The sequence below is a fragment of the Schistocerca cancellata genome, chromosome 12, assembly GCF_023864275.1.
Source record: "Schistocerca cancellata isolate TAMUIC-IGC-003103 chromosome 12, iqSchCanc2.1, whole genome shotgun sequence".
NCBI classification, from domain to species: domain Eukaryota; kingdom Metazoa; phylum Arthropoda; class Insecta; order Orthoptera; family Acrididae; genus Schistocerca; species Schistocerca cancellata.
In genome coordinates this window covers 56,285,660-56,305,825 of record NC_064637.1, presented here as the reverse complement: position 1 = coordinate 56,305,825, position 20,166 = coordinate 56,285,660, and the positions used below count along the sequence as shown (strand labels likewise).

The 20,166-nt window shown below is 41.5% G+C and overlaps 1 protein-coding gene across 5 annotated transcripts in view; it reads left to right on the top strand.

Annotated features, from left to right (window-relative positions):
- The window catches only part of LOC126109623 (lysine-specific demethylase 4B-like), a 387,367-nt gene extending 372,883 nt beyond the window's left edge, over positions 1-14,484 (top strand). For all 5 annotated transcript variants that reach the window (XM_049914665.1, XM_049914668.1, XM_049914666.1 and 2 more), the window contains one exon: positions 13,931-14,484. The gene's annotated coding sequence lies outside the window, so the exon portion shown is untranslated. The remainder of the gene's footprint in view (positions 1-13,930) is intronic.
- Positions 14,485-20,166: the final 5,682 nt, after the last annotated feature.

Below are 20,166 nucleotides of genomic sequence, written 5' to 3'. Positions count from 1 at the left end.
CATCGGAAATGTGTATTCGTCATCCCCATACTGGTGTATCACCCGGCGTGATGGTATGGGGTGCCATCGGTTACATGTCTTGATCACCTCTTGTTCGCATTGACAGCACTTTGAACAGTGGACGTTACATTTCAGATGTGTTACGACCCGTCGCTCTACCCTTCAATCAATCCCTGAAAAACCCTGCATTTCAGCAGGATAATGTACGACCGCATGTTGCAGGTCCTGTATGGGCCTTTCTGGATACAGAAGATGTTCGACTGCTGCTCTGGCCAGCACATTCTCCAGATCTCTCACCAACTGATAAAGTCTGATCAATGGTGGCCGAGCAAGTGGCTCGTCACAATACACCAATCACTACTCTTGATGAACTGTGGTATCGTGTTGAAGCTGCATGGGCAGCTGTTCCTGCACACGCCATCCAAGCTCTGTTTGACACAATGCCTAGGCATATCAAGGCCGTAATTACAACCAGAGGTGGTTGTTCTGGGTACCGATTTCTCAGGATCTATGCACCCAAATTGCGTGAAAATTGAATCACATGTCAGTTCTAGTATAATATATTTGTCCGATGAATACCCGTTTATCATCTGCATGTCTTCTTGGTGTAGCAATTTTAATGGCCAGTAGTGTAGTCAACATATTGCTGTGCTGTACACAATGTGATCAAAAGTATATGGACACCTGGCTGAAAATAACTTACAAGTTCGTGGCACCCTCCATCGGTAATGCTGGAATTCAATATGGTGCTAGTCCACCCTTAGTCTTGATGAGAGCTGCCACTCCCGCAGGCATACATTCCATCAGGTGCTGGAAGATTTCTTGGGGAATGGTAGCCAATTCTTCACAGAGTGCTGCACTGAGGAGAGGTATTGATGTCAGTCAGTGAGGCCTGGCACGGAGTCAGCATTCCAAAACATTCCAAAGGTGGTCTGTAGGATTCAGGTCAGGTGCTGTAAGTGTGTCACAGATCACAACCAAAGGGGTCCTGCTGTGAAAAGGAATGGCACCCGAGATCATGCTCCCAGCTATCGGGCCATGTGGCACACACCACTCAGGTTTTATCCTACCACTGTCCCAGGCATATCCAGACACGTGAACTTTGGTTATCAGGCCTCAGTTCGAAGTGGGACTCTTCTACTCCTGTCTGTGAGATTCCAGTACGAAGAGGTATGCGGAGACGTGACGGCAGGTAACATTTCCCAGGAATTTGACCAACCCAATTTTTCTATCAGTTGCCAAGGATATACATCTACATCTACATACATCTACATGCATACTCCGCAATCCACCATACGGTGCGTGGTGGAGGGTACCTTGTACCACAACTAGCATCTTCTCTCCCTGTTCCACTCCCAAACAAATGAGGGAAAAATGACTGCCTACAAGCCTCTGTACGAGCCCTAATCTCTCTCATCTTATCTTTGTGGTCTTTCTGCAAAATATAAGTTGGCAGCAGTAAAATTGTACTGTAGTCAGCCTCAAATGCTGATTCTCTAAATTTCCTCAGTAGCGATTCACGAAAAGAACGCCACCTTTCCTCTAGAGACTCCCACCCGAGTTCCTGAAGCATTTCCGTAACACTCGAATTATGATCAAACCTACCAGTAACAAATCTAGCAGTGCACCTCTGAATTGCTTCTATGCCCTCCCTCAATCCAACCTGATAGGGATCCCAAAGGCTCGAGCAGTACTCAAGAGTATGTCGTATTAGTGTTTTATAAGCAGTCTCCTTTACAGATGAACCACATCTTCCCAAAATTCTACCAATGATCTGAAGATGACTATCGGCCTTCCCCACAACTGCCATTACATGCTTGTCCCACTTCATATCGCTCTGCAATCTTACACCCAAATATTTAATCGACGTGAGTGTGTCAAGTGCTACACTACTAATGGAGTATTCAAACATTACAGGATTGTTTTTCCTATTCATCTGCATTAATTTACATTTATATATATTTAGAGTTAGCTGCCATTCTTTACACTAATGACAAATCCTGTCCAACTCATCTTGTATTCTCCTACAGTCACTCAATGACAGCACCTTCCCGTACACCACAGCATCATCAGCAAACAGCCGCACATTGCTATCCACCCTATCCAAAAGATCATTTATGTAGATAGAAAACAACAGCGAACCTACCACACTTCCCTGGGGCACTCCAGATCATACCCTCACCTCCGATGAACACTCACCATCGAGGACAACGTATTGGGTTCTATTACTTAAGAAGTCTTCGAGCCACTCACATATTTGGGAACCAATCCCATATGCTCGTACCTTAGTTAGGAGTCTGCAGTGGGGCACTGAGTCAAACACTTCACTTTCCAAAAGTCAAGGAATGTGGCATCCGTCTGATACCCTTCATCCATGGTTCACAAGATATCATGTGAAAAAAGGGCGAGTTGTATTTCGCAAGAGCGATGCTTTCTAAAGCCATGCTGATGCATAGACACCAACTTCTCTGCCTCAAGGAAATTCATTATATTTGAACTGAGAATATGTTCGAGAATCCTGCAACAAACCGATGTTAAGGATATTGGTCTGTAATTTTGAGGATCCGTCCTTCTACCCTTCTTATATACAGGCGTCACTCCTTAGACCTTTCCAAATGTCATTTAGCACTGACTGCAGAAATGTGTGGCTTACCAGGAGCTACTCAACAATTGTACCCCATTATTTTCGACTCCCTATGCACAGTCATCGTGCTATCTGAGCTGCTGGTCGTACTTTGGAATTCACGAGTGGTGCCTTTTGCTGATTTCTGTCAGTTTCCTACAACCACCTTCCACAATTCTTGATGTTCCCCATCCTCCAGTATACGAGTTTAGCTGTGGTCGTTCATTCAAATTTCAACTTCTCAGTCACATCACCTACAGTTGACATGGCCAGCTTTAGAAGGGTCAAAGTGCTCCTGATGGATCTGTTACTCAGGCGGCATCCATTGACTGGTACACTTACAAATTCACTGAGCTATCGTGACCCATCTGTTCTGCAGTTAGTGCTTCTCTGGTGGCAACACAATATTCTCTGCCTCCTTTCATACTCGTGGATTCACATCTCTTGACATTTAGTGGCGAAATCTGCATTGCATAGGAGTGTCCTCAAACTTCTATTGAGATAGTGTAGTGACAATAGGATAGTTGCACAGCCTTCATAAGAGACACATTCTCTAATTTTAGCTAACTATGTTTTCATGAGAATTATGTCACCATTCACCAAAAGACTCCTATTTTAAGTTTGTGGAGCATCTGTATCACATGTGTATATGATTTCATTTACAGCCAGATTGCATTTTTCACAACCTTTCAAAAAGATTTAAGTTTTTAATTTGCATTTAGTAGTATTGATTTGTAGCCTATCCCCAATGTTATTCAATCTGTATATTGAGCAAGCAGTAAAGGAAGCAAAGAAAAATTCGGAGTAGGTATTAAAATCCATGGAGAAGAAATAAAAACTTTGAGGTTCGCCGATGGCATTGTAATTCTATCAGAGATAGCAAAGGACTTGGAAGAGCAGTTGAACGGAATGGATGGTGTCTTGAAGGGAGGATATAAGATGAACATCAACAAAAGCAAAACGCGGATAATAGAATGTAGTCGAATTAAGTCGGGTGATGTTGAGGGTATTAGATTAGGAAATGAGACACTTAAAGTAGTAAAGGAGCTTTGCTATTTGGGGAGCAAAATAACTGATGATGGTCGAAGTAGAGAGGATATAAAATGTAGACTGGCAATGGCAAGGAAAGCGTTTCTGAAGAAGAGAAATTTGCTAACATCGAGTATAGATTTAAGTGTCAGGAAGTCGTTTCTGAAAGTATTTGTATGGAGTGTAGCCATGTATGGAAGTTAAACATGGACAGTAAATAGTTTGGACAAGAAGAGAATAGAAGCTTTCGAAATGTGGTGCTACAGAAGAATGCTGAAGATTAGATGGGTAGACCACATAACTAATGAGGAAGTATTGAATAGGATTGGGGAGAAGAGAAGTTTGTGGCACAACTTGGCCAGAAGAAGGGATCAGTTGGTAGGACATGTTCTGAGACATCAAGGGATCACCAATTTAGTATTGGAGGGCAACGTGGAGGGTAAAAATCGTAGAGGGAGACCAAGAGATGAATACACTAAGCAGATTCAGAAGGATGTAGGTTGCAGTAGGTACTGGGAGATGAAGAATCTTGCACAGGATAGAATAGCATGGAGAGCTGCATCAAACCAGTCTCAGGACTGAAGACCACAACAACAACAATAGTATTGATTTTGAATGAGGTTAAAGTTTTACAATGAGAATATCCTCATAGAAAACTTTCTACTTTACATGTCACATCAAATTTTGTTAAAATTTTGATCTTGCAGTTAAATACACCATCACCTTTGCCACGAACAACTAACTGTCATGGCAGCTGTTATTGTAAACTTTTATAGCCCACAGTAGATGACTTGTGACTGATCGGCATATGTCACCATTACAGCTGTAACCTTATCAGTGTACGGAAGTGAGCTCTTGATGTAGAGAAGACAGACAGTGCAATGGATTGATTACATTTATACAAGAGTGGGGGTATCATGGACACAATACGTGGTAGCACAATATAACAGTGAGGCAGTTTGACTGATCGCGAGCCATCTATGGGCTACAAATGGCCATCACAACGGCATCTACATCTACATCTACATCTACATCTACATCTATACTCTGCAAGCCACCTGATGCTGTGTGGCGAAGGGTACCTTGAGTACCTCTATTGGTTCTCCCTTCTATTGTTCGTGCAAAGTAAGATTGTCAGTATGCCTCTGTGTGGGCTCTAATCTCTTTGATTTTATCCTCATGGTTTCTTCACGAGATATATGTATGAGGGAGTAATATACTGCTTGACTCCTCGGTGAAGGTATGTTCTGAAAACTTCAACAAAGCCCATACCGAGCTACTGAGCATCTCTCTTGCAGAGTCTTCCACTGAAGTCTATCTATCATCTCCATAATGCTTTCACAATTACTAAATGATCCTTGATCCTGTAATGAAGCGTGCTGCTCTCCATTGGATCTCTCTCTCTTCTATCAACCCTATCTGGTACGGATCCCACACTGGTGAGCAGTATTCAAGCAGTAGGCTAACAAGTGTACTATAACCTACTTCCTTTGCTTTCAGACTGCATTTCCTTAGGATTCTTCCAATGAATCTCAGTCTGGCATCTGCTTCACCGGCATTTAATTTTATATGGTCATTCCATTTTAGATCACTCTTAATGCCTACTCCCAGATAATTTATGGAATTAGCTGCTTCCAGTTGCTGACCTGCTATATTGTAGCTAAATGATAAAGGATCTTTCTATCCATGTATTCCCAGCACCTTACATTTGTCTGCATTGAGATTCAATTGCCATTCCCTGCACCTTGCGTCAATTCATTGCAGATCCTCCTGCAGCCGTGACAGTCATTGTTCCTTACAAGGCTGGTGGAGAATTTTATTAAAAGCTTGAAATTGTTCACGTACGTGACAAGTAAGCCAAGGAAGTTAAAGGCTACAGCCTACATTTGTTGGAAGAATTAGAAAATTTTAAACATTTCACTTACAAAGATGGTTGTATTTTAAATGAACAGGTACAACTTAAAAATAGGATTTTTTTAGATTGTTTCAAGCCCTTATTTTTGACAACCTATCAGGCTATAATGAAGATGACGTTTTCCTCTTTACCCATTTTCATGATATTATTACATTCTGCAATGAGATGTCACCTCATAAATTCTTTTTTATTATTATTATTTTAAATTTAGACTTTTACTTTCCTTTTGTATGAGATTATATTTTGGTCTTCACTATAGAGTGGACATTATATAGCTCCTAATGTTTCTAGATATATTTTTATTGAATTTTATAACAACTTAGGCATATGTTGTGTGGATTTTTTTCTACAGTTTTACGATGATGGTTACACTGTAGCTAATTAAATCCCCTCTTTCAGCTATTCTTCTCTCCCCCACCCCTCCCTCTTGCCCCCTCCTTGCTTTCTTCATTTACAAATGATGTATTTCAAATTATTTTATACTTCACATAATTCATGGCTTCTGTAAAAATGCTTGAGCGACATCCAAATAGAATCCCATGTGTTTCTCTTTTATACTACCATAACATTTCTAGATACCTGTTTTTCTTTATCAATACTTTAATAATTTAGTCATTTTTAGCTATTTAGTGCTATTCTCTTCCACACTTTTACACACTTATTCCACATATACGTGTACTGCCATGTTGTGCCCTAAACTGTTCTCAACTCTGGAGATACCAGCACGACATCATTTCACCATTTGCGTTTGTGGAGCCCTTTATAATGAGAGTCAGCATGGTATTTTGTGGTTTCATTGTTATGGAGGTGAATTTGACCTTCATTTGTGCCTTATGCCTACATACTTAACATACCTCCACATCATGTAACCAGTATGTGTAAAAATTCTTTGCAAGTCAGTGATTTGCTTTTACTTGTGCTTTATACCTATATTTTAACATGTATATAATGCTAAGCATTTTAGGTGTTATCATTGATCCAACTGAAGAAGATGGTTTCAAAGATGACAAGCTACAGGTCAAAGAGTTTTCAATAAAACTTCTACTGTTGCAATGCTACCTCCAGCCATGTTCAACATTTTAAGCCAAGAATGTTTAATAAACCACTTTCACATGTTCCTCCATTTTATATATCCGCTTAGTATCACTGTGATATACTCATGAGGTTCAATACTAGTTGTCTTGTAATTGGATACTGTTAGGTTTTTTTTCTCTTTTTTGAAGCGTTTAAAGAGAGCTACCAGTCATTAAACCAGTTAGAGATTTTGTCCAAGTCATTTTGCATTTTCTTATGACCGTCCAATGACAATACTTCCTTGCAGACCACAACAGCTTCAGAGAACAATCTGATAGTGCTGCCACTTCTATCTGATAAATTGTTTGTGCATGGGGTGGTATAATCAAACTTTCACCACTTGAGCAAGAGCAGACCAAAAACTATTTACTGTATGGGTACCCAAAATTATAGGAATGATGTTCAGACTGTGAGCTGCAGGAATTGAATTGGTAGCAGTGTTATTGTCATGACTTGCCATTAGGCGCCCGTACTGGTACAGTGACATAGGGTTGAAACGCGAGAATCAGTGTACATTACAGTTGCAGACAGTCAGCATGAGTCTGGACAAGGTGAGCGGGGCTTTACTCATAAAGCTGTTTTATGAAAACAACAGTAATAGTTCTCCTGCTTTTTGAAAATATTGATGAATATTGATGCATTTAAGCAATGTGGTGAGGTGATCTTTCCCCACTGGAGTTGAAGAACATACTTTGGAAGTTTGAATTAACTGACAATTTGGGAAATTGCTGGTGGGAGATCCTGATGGCCAATTGCACCACAAATTGTTGAAGAATTTACTGTTGCCATGGCTGACAATTCTGGACACAGTATGTGATCTTCAAGCAGTGCACAAGCCGTGTCATGACATTCCATCGTCCACTATTCAAAAGGTTCCATGAACAGCTATGTAATGGTATGAGGACTGTCATGGCTGCATTTGGCCATAACAGTGAGCAACATTTACAATCTGGAACCTAAACACGGTATGAAATTAACAAATGTTACTCTCTCATATGTGTTTGTTTCAATGGTTTTATCAACTTTCTGTTCCACATATCCTTGCAAATGTTAACAGTCTGGGAACTGATTGTTTATGATTATACAGCTATGTCACATATGCTGGTGCAGATACTGATTTGCTTTTGCATGATACTTCTTTGTTTGCAATAGAAACTGAGCCCCCACATTACGATAGAGGGTCTGATGAAGGCATAGCAGAATACTGAAACTAGTTGCCTCCAGAAATCAATCAGAGATGAAAATACAGCTGTTGCTTTATTCACTGCTGGTTTTATCCTGTATTTTCATCCCAGGATAATGGCATGGTGACAAGGAGGGCACTTAGCCATGCCGCCACCCCCCCCCCCCCCCCCAATACAGTATAAAGGGTTTTATTACTCTAATATTCATTGTGCCAGTCACATATCTGTGAAGATATTCCATACCATCATAGCTCATATGTGAATGTAGAACTACCAAGCTGCGTATGAAATTTTTTCAGGCTTCCATCCGTGTGGCTGTGTCGAAACTCTGCAAACTTTCAATGAGTTTCACTCTCGTAACCTTCTGGAGAAGTGTTGAAATTCTGCAGGCATCTGATATACGTACCTGAGTGGCGGCTCAGATATACTTGTGGGATCCCACATAAACTCTTCTCGCTGAAAGTTTGTGAAGTTCTGACATGATGAAATGGATGGAATCCGAGAAGATTTTATTGATCACAGCTCAGTTAGGAAACAAACTGTGTTGTACAGTGTAGAATAACTTTCCGAAATCTAGGAATGGAATCCAACTGTTAACTTGCATCTACTGAATGCAAGAATCTATGTATGAATGAAGCAATGCCATAACGTTTTAGCTTAGGATATGCTCTAGGCCCTTGTAGCAGATGGAAATCAGATATTGGTCTGTAATTTTGTGCATTGATTCTTTAATTCTCTCTGTAAACAGAATTGATTAATCATCTTTTCCAGTCTGAAAGGACTATTCACTGGATAAGATATTCTTGATTTGTGCGAGTCAGGTTTATGTGATTAAATAATCCAGATCTGACGTAAATAACCTATTTCAGGTCAATGTTGATGTAGGTTCATTTCTGAATAATTGTCTGTAACCTCATCCTCTGCCTGATTTCCTGATGATGGACTTAACCCAAACACCAGTGGCATAATAAAATTATTTAAATGCAACAGAGAGGTATTTGTTTGGAAATAAGATGCTGTCCATTAAATTTATGCAAGCTGCAATACACAGTTCATCCAAAATATTTCCAACAATCTCTTACACTTCCTTGGCTTGTCTGCAACTGGAACCTTGTTAACTGCATTGCTTTTGTCCTGCAAGACATTAAAATAGACTGTGTCCTCCATGAATCGAGCTCTGTGTTTAGGTAATATCTTGAACTTGTATTTTTAACCACTGTATGTGATTGTTAATTATATGAACATATTAATGAATTAAATTTCTTGACTTTTTCTGTACCTGTGCTCTATTACAGGATATTGGATCTGTCAAATATGTACCTCATTAATTATTTTTTTATTTGTGTCAAATCTTTAGCACTTCATTCACAGGTGGTATTAACCCCATCAACAACACGTGTCAGTCATGACTTCGTGAGTTTAACTAGAACTTCACAGTTCTGCTGTTCCCTCACCAAACATTAAAAGCAGCACCTTTCTGAATTCACATGTGTGTGTGTCCACTGGCCAGAATCCGTCAGCTGTTACAAGTTTTATCACTGCTCACTGATCCTGCTTTAATGGATCTTTTGTTGCACTGGCTGCCTTCACCATACTGTGACTCGTCTACAGGAGATCCTGATAGGAACATTGGTGTACAGATCATCTGTACTGGTTGTGTGTGTTCATATGTATTTGTAATATAGCCAACAGTGTGCAGTGTTGAAGCTCCCTGGCAGATTAAAATTGTGTGCTAGATCTGGACTCAAACTTGGTGACTTTACCTTTTGCTGGCAAGAACTCTACCCTCTGAGCTATCCAGGAAAGACTAACCACCCACTCTCACAGATTCACTGTTGCTGATACCTCATCTTCTATCTTCCAGATTTCACAGAAGTTCTTGTGTACACCTGTCAAGACTAGCACTCCTGGGAGAAAGTGCCATTCCAATACCACTGTAGAGTGAAAATTCATTCTAGAAAAATATGTTGCTTGCTTCATTGAGTTTCATTTGTATACACCTTACAACGGTTGTTTTATGGAGGTCAGTAGTGATGAAAAATACCACATAAAGTACAGCTGTGTGAAGTGGGTATCATAATAAACAGTATAAAGAGTTGATTATTTTCCATAATAAAAGCCAAGGTAAGTATAATGCATCCCTCCTCTCCATATCATACAACACAATCCTTAACAACAGCCTCAAGTTCGATCAAAGACAAACTATCTGAGGCAAAACCGAACCACAAAAACATGAAGATAAGCTTAAGTAACTCCATCCCTGATTAACTTGGCATGTGTAGGATATTAAACTGTAAACATCCTTCCTTCTGTCTCTCATGAATGAATTTATGGAACTTACACTGTATTAAAAAAAAAGGTCTACTTGTTTTTTAAAATTAAATAACATGAAAACAGTAATTGGTAGAAGAGTGCAACAAAAGCATATTTATTGTGTATACGGTAAGAAGTTCAAACAATTTCAGAATAGTAGAAATTGCTAATAGATTGCACTGTATGCTGTACATTTTGTATCAGCATACATAAATAAATTCATTCTCAACGAAAAGTTTTTGCAATCACGTTTCAGTCTTTCCAAAATGTCCTCTACTTTCAGTAGAGAGGTGGTGTGAATGAACGGTGGAATTTGCCCTCGCATCTTGTAGTGTCTCAAGGGAAATAGTTTCAGTCACCACACAGATCGATGATCTGACCTCATCTGGCATTGTCGTATGGTTCTGGTAGGGAGTGTCTTTCAATGCGCTCTGCAAAAAATAGTCACAAGTCAGATTGGCTGAACACAGAGGCCAATTCATGCCCGTGTCAGTATATTTGGGGTAATCCAACACAAAGACAGTATTCCCAAAGTAGTTATCGAGAAAGCAAAACACCTGTTTGTGTGATGTGGACAGGTCCCACCTTGTGTGAACTACAGTTGTTCTGCAGTTGCAACATAACATTCATCAGTTATCAATTACTGCACAAAAAAAAGAACTGATAATGCCTCTTCAGCCCAAACACTAAATCTGGGAGAATGCAACACTTAACACAAATGGGAATTTTTGGAAACATAAATTGCCACTTTTGTTTATTCCTGTGGATGTGTGCTTCATCTGTGAACAAGATGCAGCAAACATCAACTCCTTCATTATCAATCGCTGCGAGAATGTGGTTCACAAAGGCAGCCATTTATCACACAGTGGGTGTGGATGTGACCTTCTGACTTTGGATTTTGAAGGAAATGTATGGCTTTTTTCTCAGTATTGTAACTACAATTGGTCTGGGCCTGACATTCCATATGAGATCATCAGCCACACTAACCAACCTTCTGACATGTGCTGAAGAGTTTACAAATGGTTTTCACATTGTAAAATTAAACTGTGTTTCAAAACTGCACCTTTTGCTGTAGTACAGTGTCCTGCACCAGAAATGCGTGCCGTTCAGTGGAATACATGATTTCAGTATCTTTCTTTGGTATGCTAATCTCATTTCACATTTCAGAGGTGGAACTGCTCACTGTGGGCTTTGGAATACAATTTATAGGCCAAGATATTGCAGTGACAGTGCCATCTATTTGTAGCTTTTTTGTCTATTACTTCAAAACTTCTGCATAAAATTCTCACAACTTTCACAACAATCATACCATTTGTTGCATTCTTCTATCAATCTTTGATTTCATGTTATTTCATTTTAAAACTAGGCAGTCCAACTGGACATACTGTACTACGTGGGCGAATGGATGTGGGTGTGAGCTGTCCACTAACTGTAGTAAATGCTTATAACTGACAAGGGGATGACATCTACTTGTCACCACTGATTTTGTCCAAATTTGTGGTAAATGCTTGGCTTCACCAGAATCAAGTGTGACAGACATTGGAGCTTCAGGTGGCTAAGTGTTTGGAAAAAATAGCATTTTTGGAACAGATTGGGTGATGCTTGAGCCATTTAAGGTAGATCCATACAGTGCCTCTTTCCACGTATGCAAGTGCAGACACACGGGAACAGAAGGGCGTGCACAAAAATCTGGGGAAAGAATGCACACACACGCTTGCATTCTTACATCCGCACATTGCCTCACAGCGCAAGCAGTCTGCTGTGGATCTTTGTCTGGGACCTTGTGGTGTGTGTACTGTGATGAAAGGGTGACAGAAAACGAAAACACAAAAGTGATGTAAGTAAAAAAGTATCTAAATATGAAAGGTATGAGAAATACAGTGAGACAATATTTTTTGTTTGCAAATTTCAGGAGTGAGTCACAGCAAGATTCTGGTTTTTCTGGCCGGGGAAACTTCAGCAATAAGGCTACAGTAACATTTTGTTAGCTGGTAACAGGTGACTTATATACCAATACCAGTTGCAACTGTTTATTTCATACTTCAAAACAAATTATTTCAGTCATTATTCCTGAAAGTGAGAGAAAGTCAAATGAGGTTCTCAGTCATAATGTGTATGTTAATTAACTGTGATTGCGTCATTTGTATTTTATTGTATAAAAAAAAGTTCTTTACAAAACTTTAATCATGAAAGATAATATGTACATTAACATCCTCAGGCTCAACAAATTTAGAATTTTATAGATGTCGGAATCCACTGGAGCAAAGGTTGTGCTTTCCAATTTTGTATTTTTTGCATCATCAGTGGCCTTCGTTCCTATTTCTAGTGGCTTGTTGAGGACCTACATATACCCCATCATTACTTTCGTTCGGATGTCAGGTTCCTCTGTTGCGCTATTAAGTCACCATAGCAAGAATATTTGTCCTCAGTTTTCATAAATGTTTTTCATAAATTTCTGGCTTATACTTCCCTGTTTTCTGACTTTGAAACTTATGGGATCTTATTATTTACAGTAATATGATCAGAGCTTTTTATCTACTACTTGATGCTCAGAGCATCACATCTCAAAATTTTATTCAAGTAATCTTTAGGAGCAGCATTCCGTTGCATCTAATTCACTTCACAGCATAAGTCAACACAACACACTACATAATCAAACACATGCACGTGTAGTTGTAGTGCTGGAAATTTATGCACATGCACAAAGTAGAACACAAAAAGGAATTGTGTGGGCACACCTTTACTTTAGCATGCAGCAACTGGTGCAGCAGAAAGTGTGTGGAATGGTAATCTGAAGCTTGTGGGATTGAGTGGCTTTGTGCAAACTTCTTTTTTCCTCATTTATTTTCAATGGCTTTCTTTCTTTCTTTCTTTGAGCGGTATTGAAGTGATTCCCACACTCTGCTTGTGCGACCCTGTGATTTCTGTTTCTGTCATCAGGTAAAGAATTTGATCAAAAAGCTTCAAAACTACACATATTTCACTGAGAGAGGAAAGTCAATCACAACCAAAAAGGCTGCATCAAAACACATTCCACTGTACATCACCAGCTGTCCTCGCCAATATTGGAGCAATATGCTGCATTATGCATGGTTTTCTGTCAAACTGTGCGATGAGAGAGAACATTTTGTAAATGTAAACCAAGTCTGTTATTCTATAGAGACTTTAAAACAACTGTGTAGTTGTAAAAATGCAGGATCTATAACGTGTGCAAGATGGTGCAAAAATTATTGCTTTGTATGGCTTTATGATGAATATCACCACCATGCATGTAAATTATCACCTGTAAAATGATAAAACTGTCAAATTTTATATAAGAAGTTAACATGTATGTCTTACAATCCCTTCCTGGAAATTTATTTGCAGTTCCAAATTCCTGTTGACCTTTCCCTTTACACTTTTTTTTAAAAAAATATTAATAAATACAGTATACATAGTATTCTTTTAGATTATATGCAATGTAATGAACGTAAAACTTGAAAACAGAAAAGATAAAAATATTTCTGAATAGACACTCGACTCCATGATTCTCAGATAACCATTCTGTATTATTTCCACTGTGCCAACCACTTCCCAGAAACTATGCTAACATAAACGTCAGAGTCTCACTTGACCTGGATCAAAATTATAATATTTTTTTCTAAATGCTTGGTCATCTGGAGCTCTCACTTTGTCACTTTTATTTCTTGCCAAGTTGTACATATACTGTGATGTGAGGGGAGGCGCAGTCCCCCCGTGAGAATGAAAACTAATTTAATGAGTGCTAATGAATGATTTTCTACTTTGTTTCAGGCTTGCATAGCTTCGAGTTTGTGAGCACCTGCCAGCTTCTATCTCCTGTCAGCTGTGCCCACACGTGGCCATTCCACCGAGGAGTGCTCTGTCTCTTCCCTCAGATTTAGCCGAAACTTCCAGTTTTTGTAGCATTAGTAGCTCATAAGTTCTATTGGCATTTTGTGAACATTCTATTGTAAATATTTACAAAACAGTGTGAATTTATTTTGTTCTCGAAAATGCGATCGGCGTCACTGTGAGAGCCACACAACACGTGCTCTGATTGCGACAGAAGGTCGTCGATCGCTCGATGATCGGTGTTGTGTCTCGGAGAAACTGTACAATCCTGCTTCCATATATTTTGTATTATGTATAGATTTGAGTGAGTTCTTAAGTATTTTTTTCGTCTCTAGAGACTGAGTTGACACAGACTATTAGTGTGGAACTGTCTGTCGGAGTACAGCCGTGACTATAGTTTCACTTAGATTCACTGAGTTGCACTGTAAACTGGCAGTGTTTTCTTTGACATTTCTTGTCATTACAACAAAAGCACCATTAAAAAAGTTTTAAATATGGAGAAAAGAAAGAAATTTTATTTTATATGTTAACAAGCAAACCTTTCAATTGTTTCCTACTGAACTATTATCTTCTCCATTCCTTTGTTCCGACTACACACGCTTATGTACACTGTCAGAACATTATGACCACCTACCTAATAGCTGGTATTTCCACCTTTGGCACAGATAACAACAATGGTATGTTGTGGTACAGAATTAGTGAGCTCTCGGTAGGTTGCTGGAGGGAGTTGGCACCACATGTACACACACGGGTCACCTAATTTCCGTAAATTCCGGGGAGGGAGGCAGTGAGCTCTGATGCCAAGTTCAGTCACGTCCCAAAAGTGTTCGATGAGGTTCAGATCCGGCAAGTTGGGGGCCCAGCACATCAACTGAAAGCCACTGCTGTGTACCTCGAACCACTCCGTCACACTCCTTGCCTTGTGACACAGTGCATTATCTTGCTGAAAAATGCCTCACTCGTTAGAAATGTGAAGGGGTTTAAACGGTCTGCAACCAGTGTACAATGCTCCTTGTACAAGCTCCACTGGACCTGTGGATGCCTATGTGAATGTTTCCCAGGCATAATGTCGCCACTGCCAGCTCGACTCTGTCCCGCAGTACAGATGTCAAAGAGCTGTTGCCCTGGAAGATGACAGATTCACACCCTCTCATCGGCACGATGAAGACGGTATCTGGATTCGTCAGACCGTGCGACACTCTGCCACTCCTCCAACATCATGCGCTGACGGTCATGTGCCCAGTCCTGTTGTAGAGTTGCCAATGTCATGGTGTTCAAATTGCAACACGTGTGGTTCATCAGTTGTGGAGGCCCATTATTTGGAGTGTTCAGTGCACTGTATGTTCAGACACACTTGTACTCTACCCAGCATTAAAGTCTGATGCTAGTTTCGCCACAGTTCACTGCCTGTCCTATTTTACCACTCTGCCCATCCTACGATGTCTGACATCTGCAATGAGAAGTTGCCGCCCAACCCTGCAACATCAGGACACGATTTCACCTAGGTTTTGCCACGTGTTGAAGACATTCATCACAGCACTCCTCAAACACTTGACAAGTCGTACAGTTTCTGAAATGCTCGTGCTGAGCCTCTGAGCCGTCACAATCTGCCCTCGGTCAAACCTTGAGCAGCTTCCCCATTCGATACAGGGACAGCACACTCACCGATACCACATGTGCCGTGTGTATGTCTAAGAAGCAGTCACTCCTCTAAAGGTGATGCTGTTATCACCTAGACAGCTATATATTGATAGCAGGTCGGTTGTTTAACATTCTGGCTGATCACTGTATTATGTTTTGTAGTGGTTAATAAAAAAAGAAAAGAAAGAAAGAAATGCAGATCGGACTTCGTATTACAGAAAAGCTATAGTTGGGGTGGTCCTTGTGGCGTTTTTGAGCAAAAGTTAAACCAATTTCCACTACAAAAATTATTGAAAAGAAACAGAGAATAACAAAATGTAACTGACAGGAGGAAGTGGCACAGATAAGAGTTTATCCTTTACCAGGTTAACTTGTCTTCTTTCGTGCGGCGTCCAGGTCTTCAAAAATCTCCTTCATTTCGGCGTGAAAAGTCTGCTCCGAAATCTTGCAATCGTCCAGGAATCAATAATTTATATCAATTAAAATCATCTTGATACTGTATGCAATTTAATTTACTTTGCTACTTCCATCCTCCGAATTTCTTAACAACTTCCCAATATGTCTACACATTAAAATCGGATCAAGACTAGCTAATAAGTTTTTTTTTTTTTTTTTTTTTTTTTTTTTTTTTTTTTTTTTTTTTTTTTTTTTTTTTTTTTTTTACGTCTTCATCAGATCACGTCTGCCTTAAGCTTCGGCTATCAAGAGACAATCAAGAAACGTATAGAAAACAAAATTTTAGTATTTTCTCTGCCGTCGAGCACTCATACCGCTGCGACAGGATATTTTTTAACTGAGGGAACGAGTGTAGCGCGGCGAAATTCAAAGTCCCACTACAGTTTCCTTCCTTTTGTTAGCACTTGTGCTTTCGGGGACCATTTATGTTGTAACTTGGCCGAGGAAAATACGTGCTGGCATGCTGGATACTGGGGGCACATTTCAGTTCTGTTGTGTTGTTGATTATCAGAAGTTTATTGATCATAACATACAAATACTTATCAACAATGTAGGAAAAGATAGACTGCCACTTACTGTAAAGAAGAGACGTTAAGTTGCAGATAGGTGCCATTAAAAGACACTTACGTAAAACTTTTGGCCACAGCGTTCATCAGCAAAAGAGAAATGCACACCTCACGCACACCTGACTGCCAAATCCAGCAGCTTGGGCCGGCATCTTGGCATTCTGAGCCAAGCTGCTGGAGTTGATGGTCACTTTACTGACAGAAGATATCAAGCATGAAGGGATGTGAGCAGTCCACAATAATGTTTCGGTGGTGACAGCTGTCTTCTGTCACTACTAATGTTCCACGGAAGTCCAGGTGAGTGTCCGCCACAGCACAATACTAACCCCACCGGCCTGCACCCTTGGCACTGTTCATGTTTTGAGCAGCTGTTCATCTGGTTGACAGCAAATCTGGACACGACCTGGTGTAACGAGAAACACGGTTCATCTGACCGGGCAACGTGTTTCCATCAATCCAGTATCCAATCTCAATAATCTGGTGCAAATTATAATTAATGACGATGCTGCGTCAGCAGGGGCAGGTGTAGAAGTTGTCCGCTACAGATTTGCACGTTCGACAGTGTGTGCTGAATGCTGTGCTCTGAAATACTCGTACTGGCACCGGCATTGTATTCTGTCACCAGATCTGCCACAGATCACCGCCTATTCTGTTCTGCAGAATAGGTAAGCCTCGAACTTTCATACTGTGTGATGCGTGGGCATCTAACACCTTACCGGCTACTCGTGGTTTTGCCATCCTTCAGGCACTTTCCACAGAGGGTCTTTGCAGCAGCACACAAACAGCTGACCAGCTTCACCATTTCTGACACCAGTCTTTCCCACGTGTCGGGCCACAGCAATCGTCAAAAGTGACGTGTCGTGTTGCAGACTAAAGGACTGTTACGTTTTTAGCTTTTGGCCAAATCCTTCTTCAGAAAAGAAAACATCCACACATTCCACACGAGCGAGCACACCTCACACACACGTGATCACTGTCTCTGGCAGTTTGGACGAGAACACAGCTGTCACGTCGAGTGGCAGTCCGTAGTGGGGTAGGGAAGGAGAAGGGGTACGAGTGGGAAGGAGAGAAGAGTGCCCTCTGGTAGAGCACAATGGGATTAGACCGAGGTACAACGAGGCTACTAGGCTGTAGAATGGGAAGGGAAGAAGTGGGAATTGGGGAGTGGAAAAGGAGAGGAGCAGAGAGGTGACAAAACTGGTGGGTGCATTGGCAGAGGGCAGCACACAATGAGGGTGGGGGGTGTGAATAGAGAGACGATGATAGGACAGAGGGGGTGATGGCAGGTTATTGTAGGCCGAGGCCCGGATAATCCTATTCCATTTCTATGCCATTCCCAACTCCGACCACTTTCGACAGGGATCAAATGGTTCAAATGGCTCTGAGCACTATGGGACTCAACATCTTAGGTCATAAGTCCCCTAGAACTTAGAACTACTTAAACCTAACTAACCTAAGGACATCACACACACCCATGCCCTAGGCAGGATTCGAACCTGCGACCGTAGCAGTCCCGCGGTTCCGGACTGCAGCGCCAGAACCGCTAGACCACCGCGGCCGGCCTGACAGGGATCAGTGCCTGTGGAAGACCCAGGTGCAAGACCTGCCCAATCCACCCACTCACCATTTCCTATTTTTACCCTGTCACAGGCATATGCTACCCCTTCAGAGACCAGGCCACATCTGAAAGCAGCTGCATCATACAGCACCTCTGCTGTGACCACTGCACAGCTTTTTATATGGGTACGGCTACTGACCAGCAGGCCACCAGGGTGAACAGCCACTGTCAAATTGCAGCCGAGACTGTAGTGGACCGGCCTGTGGTACGACATTCAGCTGAAGATAATGTTCTTGATTTCGGTGGCTGCTTCGCAATTCGAGCCATCTGGATCCTGCCCTACACTACCAGCTTTGCTGCAGCCTGCAGATGGGAGTTATCCTTACAACATTTTATCCACTACTGAAATTATCCTGGCCACAACATTCGGTAATCTACTGTCCCACGCCCTTATTCGTATCGTCTCCTCTCAATTTATGTCCCCTCACCCTCACTTTGTGCCGTTCTCTGCACCCACCAGTCTTTTTCTCCCTTTCTGCTCCTCTCCTTTTCTGCTTTCCTGCTCCGCATCCCCCCACCCCTGTTTCCCTACCCCACAGCCTCCTGACACTGCACGTGGCATCTTGTCGTGCCTCCATCTAGTCCCTGCACTCTCCACTGGACAGCGCCCTTCTCCTCCCCTCCCCCCCCCTCCCCCCTCTTGTACCTCACTATCACTTCTCCTTCTCTACCTCACTCCACATTTCCAGTTAATATAAGTGAAGTTAGTAACTGTTCTCAAATGAACAGATACCATTGATGACCATGCAGATTCTCTAGAATAAATGATAATTAATTGAAACCCTCAGCTGCTGACAGGTGTTGTTGATACACCTCAATGGGGACAGCTGAAAATGTGTGCCCCGACCAGGACTCGAACCCGGGATCTCCTGCTTACGTGGCAGACGCTCTATCCATCTGAGCCACCGAGGACACAGATGAATAGTGCGACTGCAGGGACTTATCCCTTGCACGCTCCCCATGAGATCCACATTCCCAACATGTCCCACCACTACATTCATAGTGCACCTAATAGATGTTTGCCCATCATACTCATTACTCGTGGCAGATTAATCTACCAAGTGCCGTACGAGTTCGGGCATAGTGTGTGCCTTCGCACAAGAAGGTCAGTGGCCGGGAAGCTATATTTTAACTATATATGACGGTAGTATCTGTTCCCGAAAGAACAGTTACCGTGGATGACCATGCAGCTTTGCTAGAAATGAAATGATAATTAAATGGACACCCTAGCTGCAAACAGGCATTGATGTACTTCATTGGGGACATGTTGAAAATGTGTGCCCCGACAGGGACTCGAACCCGGGATCTCCTGCTTACATCGCAGACGCTCTATCCATCTGAGCCACCGCGGGCACAGAGGATAGTGCGTCTGCAGAGACGTATCCCTTGTGTACTTCCCGTGAGACCCACATTCCCAACTGTCCTCAGTTCTGCATATGTAATGTACCTAATAGATATTTGCCCATCCACTCATTACTCGTCCACACTTTGGCGATTCCCGTAAGAGTTCAGGCAACCTGTGCGCATTCGCACAGACGAAGGTCAATGGCTGGGTAGCCTTTAACTATATATGTGAGATAGTAACTGTTCTCATAAGAACAGATACCAATGATGACCGTGCAGCTTCTCTAGAATAAATGATAATTAATTGAAACCCTCAGCTGCTGACAAGTGTTGTTGATATGCCTCAATGGGCACAGTTGAAAATGTGTGCCCCGACCGGGACTCGAACTCGGGATGTCCTGCTTACATGGCGGACGCTCTGTCCATCTGAGCCACTGAGGACACAGATGAGTTAGGTACATTACATATGTAGAATTGTGGACAGTTGGGAATGTGGGTCTCACGGGAAGCGTGCAAGGGATAAGTTCTTGCAGTCACGCTATTCATCTGTG